Source organism: Castor canadensis, chromosome 12 (assembly GCF_047511655.1).
Source record: "Castor canadensis chromosome 12, mCasCan1.hap1v2, whole genome shotgun sequence".
Classification (NCBI taxonomy): domain Eukaryota; kingdom Metazoa; phylum Chordata; class Mammalia; order Rodentia; family Castoridae; genus Castor; species Castor canadensis.
The window spans coordinates 108,291,301-108,304,696 of record NC_133397.1 but is presented as its reverse complement, the minus strand read 5'-3'; the positions used below and the strand labels follow the sequence as shown (position 1 = coordinate 108,304,696).

Genomic DNA, 13,396 nt, shown 5'->3' with positions numbered 1-13,396 from the left:
GAAATATGAAGGGCTTTAGTTAATAATAATTCATCAGTATTGATTCACAAATAGCAAATGTACCATACTAACATAAGTTGTTAAAAATAGGTGACCTTGGGTGTGAGGTATATGGAAACTGTATGTTTTCAACCTTCCTATGAATCTAAAGATATGATAAAATGAAAGAGTCATTTTTAAAAATGAGCCCTATCAAGTTCTAGTCTCCTCATGTAATCCCCATGTGTGGGGATGAATTCAAGGCCTACTACTGAGCTACACCGCTCACTCTAATATTAAGGACATTTACACCTATGCCTGTACAAGAGTCTAATTTCAAGCTTGGCATGGTGGCATATGCCTGTAATTCTAGCATTGAGACTGAGGCAGGAAGATCATGAGTTCAAGGCCAGTCTTAGCTACATAGCAAGATCTCGTCTCAAAAACAGGGGGGTGGGCTGGGCACAGTGGCTCATGATTGTAATCCTACCTACTCAGGAGATGGAGATCTGGAGGAGTATAGATCAAGGACACCCCAGGGGGTTGGGGGGAGAAGTTAGCAAGACCTTAACAAACAAGCTGGGAGTGGTGGCTTATGCCTGTAATCACAGCTGTACTGGAATCATAGGTAGAAGGGTCATGGCACCAGGCCAATCTTGAACAAAAATGAGAGACCCTACCTAAAAAATAACTAAAGCAAAGAAAAAAAAAAAAAGAAAAAGCTGGGGGCATGGCTCAAGCTGTAGAGCTCTTGCTTAGCAAGTGCAAGGCCTTGAGTTAGAACCCGAGTACCACCAGAAAAAAAAGAAAGAAAGAAGGGCAGGTGGGAGGGGAAGGAGACAAGGAGGGAGGGAAGGAGACAAGGAGGGAGGGAGGGAGAAAGGAAGGAAATAAGAAAGGAAAGAAGGAAAGAAAGAAAGAAAGAAGGGAGGAAAGAAAGAGATGCCAATTTTAGGTTAGGGCTGGCTAACACTTCTTAGAACTAAGCCCAGAGTCCTGTGTGGTCCATAAGTAATTGCTGAGTGAGTGTTTGAGAACGCTTCAATACGTGAATGTTGGTAAAATACCAAAGTGAATTCCTGGACCGGCCATTCTTCAGGACACAAATAACCTGGTTGAAGCCAAGGGCAATGGGATGTTTTACTGGCCTTGGCCTTCAGTTCATTCGGTTCAACCAAACCTCTAAAGTGGCTTCTTTCCCCTTTCTTCTTCAAATTACATGTCTGACTCTGTTTTTACCTCTGTCGTGTTCTCATCTTTCTTTCTTTTATTTCTTTCTATTATTGCTTCTCTTATTGTGGTGCACATTCCCTCCCATTTTGACGGGAACAATGGCTGCCTTCCTAATGTGTGGTGGTCTAGTGGGAAGCTCCTTGAGTGTCAGTGATGAGCTGGGGCAGAAGGAGGAGTTGAACAAAGGCCTGTGGCTCTGGACGTGGGCACCAGGTAACCACAGAGCTAGGACAGAAAAGCTCTGGACCACTTCCCAAGGAATTAGTCAAAATTGACTTGGTTTTACTAGCATTAAACAATTAGACTTAATCCCCAAATTTCATCATTCTGGAATAATTGTTTTGATTTCCATTTAGCTGGTGTTTTAGTGTTTGCTCACAGATATGGCTGTCGAATAGAAAGGCAAGTCTCTCCTTTACAGTCACTCATGGACCTCACAATGCTACGTGACACCGAACATTGCATGTTTAGAAACTCTTGGGTGAGTGTGCACATTTTTTTTCTTCTCTTCCTTTCTTCTTTATCTCAAGATATATGACTTGCTTATTCCTGGACTTGGTTTTCCTGGAACTTGCTAGGTGTCCTCTTTCCTGTTTCCTTCTTTATGTGTCAAACAAATAAACAAACACACAAGTAAAACATGCTATCTTCTGTAAAGGAATAGTGCTACTGATGGGTCTTCCAAATAGATGAATCTGTTTCTATTGGTCTTAATCAGCTGCTCAGAGTTTAACTCTAGACTGTGACAGGACAACAAATGCAGTAAATAATGTCACCAGCTTTTGACCTTAGCAGCATAATTTTCTGATCCTCTGCTCTAATTGTCTATAGATTACATAAAAAATACTCTGTGTTTTTATTGTATTTTATACTCTTCTAGAACTTTATCTGATTCTCACTTGAAACTCTTGGCATGGTTCTTACAGGAATTCTATTCTCAGGTTTTTAGATAAGCATGGCACTGGGAAGGAAGTGTGACTGTCACATTCTGGCACTAAGCTTGGAGTGCACTGTTTTGGACTATGTTTCTGATGGTAGAGATTGACTACCTCTGCCCTGTTGACACTCTGTGTCAAACGGCATCAAATGGGTCCCCAGGGATAGTTGGCACCTCTCTCTTTTTCTTGGTGGAGGTGAGAGCAGGAAGCTGAAATGCGCAGAAGGTGTGATTCACTCTCATCACTCATGTCCCCAGGTAGAAGTTTCAGTTGGTGGTCTTGGGGAGGCTGTGGTCTCTAATTTGTAGGAGAGAGGTGAGTTTAGCTCTATTCATACTTTCCTTCTCATGTCTGCCAGAGCGGAGTTATTAATTAGATTAGTTACACACAGATTGTGGGTGGCTCATCTCTTTGGTCTTCTACAACTGGTCAGAAGATGGTAAGACCCTTAGGCTATTGGACTGACCACTCGTGGGAGCCTAGATTACCATGAAGCTCTGCAGAGAGTCCCAGCCCAAACTCAGTTGGATGGTTACACAGTGGTATGTTGATTTCTCATTTGTCATTTTCCCTTGAGCTTGCAACTCTCCAGGGAGTCACAAGGAGGAGGAATGACTGAGCAAAAGTAAGTCTCAGGTCCTCCTGGGGGCCACTGGCAGGACCATAGCCAAGAGCCCTAACTTCACTTAGATTTCTAACACTGCTGCAGGGGCTTGAGGGGGTGCACATAATTTTCCCTCTGCAGTATCACATTAATCTGAACAGATGCTGATCAGATGCAAAAGGCAGTCACCTTAAGGAACACCTCCTTGTGCCGAAGACCTCATAGTCTGTTAGTCCACTTCTTCCTTCCTTTCCCCCCATCTCCAGGTTTGTCGGCAGTAGCTCCTAGAAAGAACCAGTATATTTGTTTCTTTTGGTTTCTGCAGAAAATTACAACAAACGTTGTTGCTTAAAAAACAACAGAAAGTTTTTCTCTTACAGTTCTAGAATCCAGGTGTCGGTAGGGCTGCACTCCTTCCAGAAGCTGTGAGGGGAAAATCCTTCCATGTTTCTTCCAGCTTCTGGTGGCTGCCAGCAATCCTTGGCTTGTGTCTGCATTACTCCAGTCTCTGCCTCTGTCGTCACATGACCTTGTCTTCTGCAGTGTCAAATTTCACTGTCACCTTCTTATGTGGATGCATGTGATGACCTTTAGAACCTAGTGGTTCATCCAGGATGTCTTAATCGCACCAACAAAGATTCTTTCTTCCAAAAAGATAAAATTTTTAAGTTCCAGGGATTATGACCTGATGTCTTTGGGGTCACCATTCAGTCCCCAACAGATTCTAGCATCTTTTTTTTTCTATAGAAATGCCTTTTAATAAGAGAGCAGAATGTCTACAATAAATTTCTTTGAACTGGTTGGGTCCCAGTTCTTGTTCTTGGGCACAGTGCTGGAAAGCTTTATTTATAAAGGACAAGAAGCATCTCATTTCTGTCAGTCATTGTGACCTTTTCCAAACTGTGATAGAAAACACAACTTGTAACTGTGACTGCTGGACTTCCAGGCAGGGTCTAATGTCACCAACATCTGGCTAAAAAGTGAAAACCAAATAGACAGAAGGGACGCCAGCCAACTGACCAGATGTAAGGCGTCTACATGTTTGACCTTTGGCAATCCTGAGGAGAGGAAGGGCATGTGTCCTTCCCCCTGGACCTGCTGAGGAAAATCACAGGGGGCTGGGCTGGCCTGCTGTCAGGGAGGGGCTGTTGGTGGTCTGGGGTTGAGAGCACACCTTCAAGAGTGGGTAAGATGAGGGGAGGAGGACAGAGTTTTCATGCAGGGATTCAGAACTGTGTCCAGGAACTTGGGGTGGAGGCACAGTCTGTGGGAAATCAGGATAGAAGTAGATGCAAATGTGGATACTGGTCTCTGCAAGCAGCCATATTAAAGATCAAAGGGACAAAGGCTATGCATTCCAGACGGAACCAGGCAGCAAAGCACAGCTATGAAAGAATTCTTGGCTGTCATACCTCTAGTGAAGTGAGCAGCTCTCTTCTAGCACGACAGGCACTCCATGTTCTGCTTATCCAGTTGACAATGCTCCTTGTTGTCCTCACAAGGTCTGTGCTGGGACAGGGATATTTTCAGTGCAATCCAAACAAGATGCTTCAGAGCAATGGCTCCTTTCTGCTTCCCAGGGGATGTTTGGGGCCTCTGAGAATGGTCTCTTTGGTTTCTGGTCTTTGAGGAGCAACTTAACCCATTGATACTTGGGTTAAGGCTTGGAACAGCCACCTGGTTTAAAGCTCTTTGCCCTTGGGCCCTTTCTGAGAGCTCTGGATTCCAGGGTCCTGGTCAGAGGAGGTTGCCTGGCTCTGTGCCTAACCACAGTGTCCATGACAAAAGGGTGGCAGGACACTTGACTGGGTTTGAGCCTAGAAGCCCTTTGGGGTGGTGACGTGTTTTCTCCTTATCTCAAATCTTAGTGGCTCCTCCCTTCCTCTCTGCAGTGGCTGACCTGGAGTTTACACTGGATAATGGATGCAGGTCATGCTGATGTGGACGTAGCTCAGCTGAGAACCATTACCAGAACCATATGAATTGTGTAATTTGGGATGAAGAGGCAGAGCTGTGAACTTGGTGGCTTTGCCCCTTGCAAGCTGCATGACTCAGGACCTGGGCTTCTCCCTGGACATATGATGGCAATGCCACTATTTAAGAGGATTGTATGAAGTAAGTTTTGTAGAGCGCTAGTTTGGTGGCTGGCAATAGATGCTAGCCATTTTATTGTTATTCTAAAAGTACTCTCAGAGAAGCCTCATTCTTCCCCCTTTTCCTTCCCTTGACTCCTCCTACTTGCCTTTCCTCCTAGAATTCTACATTTGGGAACCAAAAATGAAAGAGAGAGAGAGAGAGAGAGAGAGAGAGAGAGAGAGAGGAGAGAGAGAGACTTTCACTTCAGCTGGGAGCTCATGCTCTAAGGCAATTCTTAATTCAGAAAAAGCTCTAAATTCCAACTAAAGAAAAACTATAAGGTTCCTAGGTAGAATTAAATCCAGTCACTAGGTTAATATGGCTGCTACTTCCTGCCTTTCCTAAGAGCAGTCATGGTGGCAGACCCGTGGACCAAGGATATATGCCACTCAGGCTCCACCTGTCTTCCTCCATCTCCTTCCTAAGGCCCAGGTTTTCAGCTTCTCTAGTTCTTCCTATGTGGGTCATACCTACCTTATTTTGGAAGTTCGAATCACATGATGAAGCAGAAATCCTGAACATTGTAAGTGCTCAGAAAATTGGGTTAAATAGTTCAGCTTGTTTCAAAGGCACTCTGTGAGCTCTGCTAGCTCACGAGAGAACAGAAGCAAGATGCTTCCTTCTTCATGTAAGGAGGGACTTGCTCAGAACCAGTCATAAATTTAATATTCAATTGTCCAGAAGCAAGTGAGCGCCCCCGCCAGCCGAAGGACAGAGCCCTTCCCATCCATGGCAGCTGCAGCAGTGTATGGGCTTTGGACTCAGCACTTCCCAAATGGGCTCCACTGTGGACTGTGTGGCCTGAGGCAAGCTTATCCCCCAAGGACCTTGGTCATGCCATCTGTGAACAGAGCTAACAATATCCACCTCAAATGATGCTTGTATGTTCAAATGAGACATAGTAATGTATATGCCGAGTATAAGTGAGGATTTATCAAAATGATCCAAGGAAGCAAGCTTATGTTTGAGGCCACACAAAGGCTCTCTTGTTGTGGCAATGCTATGTTGGTTGTTTTGAACAACAGGGTAGTGTTTGGATAAGGCCGGGCCTGGAACCTCAGTGCCCATTTGAGGGGCTTTAGCGGGCCTTAGATAGGATATATGGGGAAAAATAGGAAGTATCACTGGAAATATGACCTTCTACTTACAAGTGCTTTACAACTTACAATTGTAGTTGTAAACAATTCCTTTAAGGTTCATTTTTAGATCATAAATAACTTAGAAGAAGAATGAAAAATACAACATTTCTGAGGTTATAAATTCCTCCCTTCCTCCTTCCCTCCTTCTCCCCTCCCTCCCTCCTTTTTTAGATCACAAATAACTTAGAAGAATGAAAAAATGCAACATTTCTGAGGTTATAAATTCCTCTCTTCCTCTCTCCCTCCCTCCCTCCCTTCCTCCCTCTCTCCAACCTTCCCTCCCTCCTTTCCCTCCCTCCTTCCTTCCCTCCCTCCCTCCCTTCCTTCCTGTGGCTTGTGATAAAATTTCCAGTGACAGGCTTATGAATAATCTCAAACAATCTGCATGGGAAAAGAAGTTGAAATGCTCTGGAAAACAATGTCTGACAATCCGATGATAGCTCCAGGAGGCTTGGACGCTGATATTAAACATAAATACGAGAAGCTTGGGGAAAAAAAACTGTTTTATGAACTGTGAGTATAGGGAAAACCATTTCTAAAATATTATATGATTTTTATGTACTATGGGATTTCAACTATTTTTCTAATTAAATTTTCTCTTGTAAGTGGTCATTTAACTATTTCGTTCACCACCCTACATATTTGTGTATCAAATTGGAGAAAGTACTTTTTGGGTAGCACTGAGCCCCTAAGGGCTGGGGATAATAAGGGATCCAGGGGTAATTTTTTCTTCCACCCCTGCTTCTTAAATTGGCTTTATTTAGCCCCTCACTGTGGACCTGCTTTCTGGATATTCCCAGAAAATGGAAAAATGGTCCCCATTTCTCTTTAATTTCATGTCCTACTTGTGGAAAGCTAAGACTGGAATTTCTGAGTCTCTGTTCAAAATTATCCAGGAAGAGATTCAGAGTGGCCCAGGTAAGGCCTGGGGCTCACTTGTGGGCTGCTCAGCTGTGGTCATGGCCACATTTTACAGACCTGGCCTCTGGGCATTTGTCTCCTCATCCTGCGATGACTGGTAGCAAGCCAGACGTTGTTGAGACAAGACGTTTTTTGCGGGGGGGATAGAGAGGACTGAACACATTTATAGGAACTGAATTTGGTATGAGAAGGGAGGTTTTGGGCAATGAGTTACATCTGAGGAGAGTTAATCTGGTAATAATGTGAGGAATTATTCCAGTGGTGAAGAATGATTTACTAGAAATTCTTTTGCGGGAGGGTAGGAGGGCAATCCAGAAGGTCTGAAAGCCTTCAAGCGCTAATAGATGGCACTAGCCAGGACAGAGCTGTCCTTCTGTGGTTATCCCCTAGGACTTGGCACAGATGCAGGTGGCAGCAGTGGGGAGAGAGGGCCAGGTGAAGGAAGGCTTTTGAGGAGGGGAGAGAACTCCTGGTAAGCCTTTGGATGGGGCATTGTGCTCAGCCTTGTCAGGGCCTTGCCTCATCCATGTGCAGTGACAACACCTGGTCACAGCAGTCTTTTGGCCCCCAGAACCCAGGCTTCCTGTCTGTGGGAAGGCCTTTCCTCTGGGGTGGGCAAGTGGCAGTGAGTCCCTGACAGGGCAGTGCAGTGACATGGCTGGATAAAACGTGAGAGGACTCTTGAGTCATCCTGGCTGGCAGTATCTGCTGAGTATGTGGGCACAGAAATAAACACAGGCCAACACACACCCCTCACACACGAGGGCAGGCCCACGGGGTCTGGCAGTGACTCAGACATGGTGGTACAGATAACCCACTGACTCACAGGTTTAGATTCCTCATCTCTCTCCTCAGACATGTGCTGGGTTTGGAGGACAGGTGACTCACAGAATGGTCCCCTCTGAAGTCTAGTTTTTCCAAGTGTTATCTTTAGTTCTCTAGGTCACCCCAAGTGCTGCGACATCCCTAGTCTGGAGACTAAGCCAGCCATATTAGGTTCTCAGCCTTCTCCTTAAGTTTTCTTGCTGGGCTTTCTGTTCCATCAGCTTCTCCATTCTAAGCATTCAACACATTTTGAATCAGCAGACAGAAGGTAGCTGGGTGCTGGGGTGCAACAATGCCTAAGCTATCACCCCTGCTCTGGGGAGCAGGGGGACAGCACAGCTTCCTCTTGGTGACTCTTTCTGACTTGTTATATGTAGAGGTCGGTTTAGTCAGAGTCACCTCTTCTAACCCCTCTCTTCACCCAAGCGACTTATGCTTCTGTGTGATGGCTGATGGGTTCTCTATTGCCCTAGTCTGGCCTGAGTGGTTAGATTTTCTCCCATGGAGCTACTTCATATTTCCTGCCACCTGAGGAGAGTGAATCCTCTTCTTTCCATGAAGTGGGTAGAAACTTGGGACTATTCTCTAGCTCACTGGATGTCTGTACTGAGTTCCACATGTACAGTGGCATCTCGCTCTGTACCTACACTCCTAGACATTACCCATGGGCTCTCCCTCAGAACGAGTCACTTAATTTATTAAGCCTTAGTGTGTTGTAGTAATTTGCTGATGAGAGTGACTTTATAAGATAGGTTATCACCAGGTTGTATTGTCATTGTTAGGATTTTAAATGTCAGCAAATTTTGGCTCCAAGAAGTCAAGTCACAGCTTGTTAGAGACAGTCCTGTTCCATTCTAGAATCTGTTGCTCTCGGTGACTTGCATGTCTTGTCTCAACCCTAAGATAAGTCCTTTGCTTTTTTGGGTGCATCTTTGTCTTGGGACTAAGGGAGGTGTCTTTATCATTTTCTTCTTCTTCTTCTTCTTCCTTATTCTTCCTTCTTCTTCTTCTCCTGCTTCTTCTTCCTTTGTCTTTTCCTTCTTCTTCTTCTCCTTCTTCTTCCTTCTTTCTTCTTTCTTCTTTCTTCTTTCTTCTTTCTTCTTTCTTTCTTCTTCTTCTTCTTCTTCTTCTTCTTCTTCTTCTTCTTCTTCTTCTTCTTCTTCTTCTTCTTCTTCTTCTTCTTCTTCTCCTTCTCCTTCTTTCTTCTTCCTTCTTCCTTCTCCTTCTCCTTCTCCTTCTCCTTCTCCTTCTCCTTCTTCTTCTTCTTCTTCTTCTTCTTCTTCTTCTTTGTCTGTACTGGGGTTCGAACTTAGGGCCTTGTGCTTGGTAGGCAGGGAGAGACTCTACCATTTGATCCACTCCACCAATCTCTTTTGTGTTGGGTCTTTTTGAGATAGGTTCTCACCAACTTTTTGCCCAGTCTAGCTTGGAACTATGATCCTCTTGGTCTCTGTCTCCAGAGTAATTAGGATTATAGGCATGAGCTTCTGGCTCCCAGTTGCTGTCTTCATCTTCTGACTTCCCTAGAAGCCTAACAGTTGCAGGCTAGTAGGAGAAAGAAGGGATGATATATGGGTGAGAGTGTGGGAAGGCAGATATAATGCAAAGGGAGGGTCCCCTGTCCTGTGAGCCTGGTGACCAGGGCTTGTGATGGGCCGCAGGGTGACCTGGACAAGGCTATGGCATGAGTGGGATTTATCATTAGGCTCCTAGTCCTTGAGTGACATCTTTCTATGGTTTTGATTTCCTGGTCTAATCCCTCAGGCTTGTCCCCCTCACCCCAATTCCTTATCACCCCTCAGGATATAATGAGAAGGGCCTTGAATCATGATCCATGCTTTTGAGTTGGAAGGGCCTCAGAGACCATCTGATCCAATTTCTCCCTTCTACAAAGGCAACAGGAGGCAGAAGCTTCTGGGACATGACCAAAATAGTGGCAAGATGAGGATTTGAACTTTGATATCTTCCACCCATGTTCTTTCTCTGCCATCACCTTTCAGCACTCTGAGCAACATTACAGAAAACTCAAGAGTATAAAGCTGGGCATAAAATACAGTGACACTTTCATCTGTGCAAGGCTATGCCACCTGGCTTCTCTTCCCCATGCCTTGGCTGCCTCTCCCCAAGGAACCCATTTTGTTGTCCCATCAAAGAAAGTATCCAAGTGTAAAGAGCTGTTTCCAACAAGGGTATCACAGAGTGGAAAGTCTAATCATAAGTGTGGCTGGAAGTGCCAGCACTGTATTCATCTGGAGAGGTTTTGTTTCTCTTCTGGCATTGATAACTGTCATTGTTTGGTTGTTTTTTTTCCCTTCTGAAGAACCTGTGTTTGGCAGAATTGCCATGTTGGCATGCTTGTAGAGTACATTTTGTCTTTGTGAGAGGCCTTGCACAGGTGGGTCCTTAGCTTTCTTTCACATGCTTGGATATGTCATCTCCTGGGAACATATCTGATCTCTAGCTGCACCATGATGTGTGTGATGTTATGGAAAGACAGCTCCTGTTGTCAGACAGAACCTGGTTGAGTTCTAGATAACCACTTTTAGAAGCTGTAACACCTTGGAAAAACATCTAACTATAACCTATAACCTGGAAATGTTGGGGATCACACAAGGCAGGTCACGTGAAGGGGTTTTGCAGTCAACATGGTGTGGATGCCTCATTGAAAGGGTGGCTCTACCTTTAGTAAACAGAGATTCGTCTGGCAATCATTGCCTGAGAAAGCAAAGAGACTTTAACCCACAACAATGGTGGGTACGCCATATGTGAAATAGTCTCTGTTTCTGAGATTCATGTTTTTTTCCCCAGAGACATCAAGGGAAGAATGGCTATGTGGCTAGGGAAACAGCAGGGCTGAGGTAGAAAGATGTGGCCCAGTGGGTCCTGAACCTTCTGCCATTTACCAACTGTCCTGAGACCTGTGCAGGTATTAAGTTTAGTTTTCTATCTGTAAAGTAGTAGGAATTCTTAGCTTCCTTGGGGGTGATGGAAGGAGAAAATGAGATGACCTTTGTAGGACACTTAACGGCATATTGCCTGAACATCAGATGTAAGTGCTGCTTATTAACCTGGCTAAATATCTGAGAATCCTTGCTTGGGTGGTCTTTCAAGATAATTGAGAAGGCCATGGTTGCTCACAGGAGCTGCCCCCAAAAGGTGATCATTGCTGTGGTTTCCAATTGGCAGGGCTAGTTTTCTGATTTTGAAATACAGGCTGTCCTCATCAGGAGGGGCTCTGGACTGAAGGACCCTGGTCTACGTAAGTAAGTGTTCCCTCCAACTCTTCTGGAGTGTCATTATCTTGATCCTTGATGTGATCCTAAAGAAACTTGTATAGAGGGACTAATATTCAAAGTATCAAAGTGCCTTTGCCCTTTGCCTCTCCCTGGAACTGTCGTCACATTTCTTTTGGCAAACACCCAGTCATTCTTTAAGAGGCTTTTAATGAATGAATGAATGAGTTAATTTTCAAAGTCTCCTTCAGCCACCTCAGCAAATTCATTGCTCCTTCTGCACACTCCAGTGCTCTGCTCATGCACAGGGTTGCCATATGACTGTCCAGTTTTATCTCTCTTCCTTCTGCTTCTGCCTTTTGTACTCTAGCCTCACTGTGATCCCTCTAGTTTCTCAAGTGAGCCATGCCTTCTCTGGCCTCCAAGTTGTCACTTTTCCCTCTGCTTTCAGCATTGCAGCCCTTTCTTTGTCCCTAGCTTCCTTGGCCCCTACCCTTCGGGTGAATAGCAGCTCATCCTGGGGGACAATCGAACATCCCTTCTTTGGGAAGACATTCCTGAGCTCCTCAGTCTAGGTGGTCCTCCTCTATGGCCCATCTCCTCATCCTTGTCACACATTTTGCTGTCATATCCACATCCCCCAGCTAGACTGTAAGCGTCTTGGGGAAGGGGCTGGGTATCTGGTTCCTTATAATATCTTAACCCTAATACAAGTCTATGGTAACCGTTCATCATGTTAAAAATACAAATGGATTTTCGTGTTGTTTCCCACAGAGGGTTGGCTCCTCGAGGAGGGGGCTGGTGGTCATCGGCATGGCATCATGTCTCAGTGGTTAAAGCAAGGCCTGGCACTTACAACATGAACTCTTATGCCCTGTCACAGTGAACTCCGAAGCTACTTTTTTAAAGCAATCAAATTTCTTTTTTTAGCACCAGAGAAGCAAGAAGCTGGAAGGAATCCCAGAGGCCCAGCTCCTTACAGAAGACCCTGTCTACCCTCCCAGGCAGGTGATCCTGCATACTTTCCCTTCCTTCTCTCTTGCTTCCATTTGCCCCTGGCCCCCCCACCCCCTACCCAGTGGAGCTGTTATTGGCAATTGATGTTTCTGGGCTTTTCTTGGGCCTGAGACTCACTCTGGTTGTACTTAAGAACATGAATCAGCATTGTCCCCAGGCTCAGGCCTGACAATGTTAGTAAACGTTCCCCCAAATCTGGTCATTGTAAACCTGGCTCTGTCTTCTTCATTTAATCAATGTGTTGAGCACCCAGGTCAATAGGCGTCGCCCCGGGGGTTCCTGGCTCATTTATTAAAAATGTGGAACAATTTAAGTTCTTGCTGCTTTGACTGGAAGTCGTTGAGCACATGTTTCCAGCAGGCCGTGGGGCTGGGAGGTCAAGTTTCAGATGCGATTAATTCAGTGTAAAGGTGAGCCTGCCAGGCCTGGAAAAAAGAAAACCTGACACCTGATTTATGATGTGGTTTTAAACAAATCACCCCTAAAACCCAGCTCGTTTCATTATGGCAGGGCTCAATTTGTATTAAAGTGTCATCCTTGGACACCAAGCTCTACCCCTTAGTTAGCTGGTGGTGGAGAGGGGATTTCATTGTTTCCAGAAACCATCTCCACAGAGTTTGACAAAAGAAATGCTGGTACCTTTGGGTCCCTCTCATATCTGTGTAATGACAAAACACACCACTGGTGTCTGGGGCTGGGGGGTGGGCAGATGTCCAAAAATAGCTCTGTGAGTCCCTGTTCTCGGGGTGAGGATGATTGTGAATGTGGACACCCACAGACAAACCGCCTTTGTATCTGTGACCTGGTGTGGTTTCAAAAATAGTGACAGGTCTGGATATGAAGCTGTTCTGCATTTTGGGGGAACACTTGCCTGGGGGTGCTGACGGGAGTCTTTTCCCAAGTTCATGTGCTTTAGTTTACTGAGCAAGAATAGATAATAGGCCTTAGTGTGGAGTAAACAGAGAGTGTGGTGAAAGCCCTCTCACAGGGCTCAGGGAGGTCTTGGCTTACAGGTATTACTGTATTTAATGACAGACTGTCTTGCTTCTTTTTATTCTTGCTGTTCCAAATATGAAATGGAACATTTTGCCACCATCCAGGCTCCCTGGAGCCCCTCACTGTGTGACAGGGAGGGGCCCTCCGGATGGAGACTTGGTCACTTTTGTAGGTTTTGGTCTCCTGTCCCCAGCCCAATAACAATGATTCAGCAGCAGAGAAAGTAGAGTCATTTCTGAAACCCAGACATGCTGCCACAGGGGCTCCCAGTGAGTGGTCAAGCCAAGCAGTAGCTGGCAGGAGCTTGGAGGCAGCCAGCTGTGTGGGTCAAGTGGATGGGTAAGAGTGAGCAAGGGGCTCCAAAAAGGGATGGCC

The 13,396-nt window shown here is 45.3% G+C and overlaps 2 long non-coding RNA genes across 2 annotated transcripts in view; both read left to right on the top strand.

The window, feature by feature from the left end:
• LOC141415085 (uncharacterized) overlaps positions 1 to 13,396 on the top strand; it is a 75,018-nt gene that overhangs the window by 8,649 nt on the left and 52,973 nt on the right. The gene's annotated exons all lie outside the window — the stretch shown is intronic.
• Positions 4,652 to 12,086, top strand: LOC141415084 (uncharacterized). Its single transcript, XR_012440113.1, has 3 exons — positions 4,652 to 4,869; positions 6,382 to 6,542; positions 11,939 to 12,086. It is a non-coding gene; the product is annotated as an uncharacterized lncRNA (long non-coding RNA).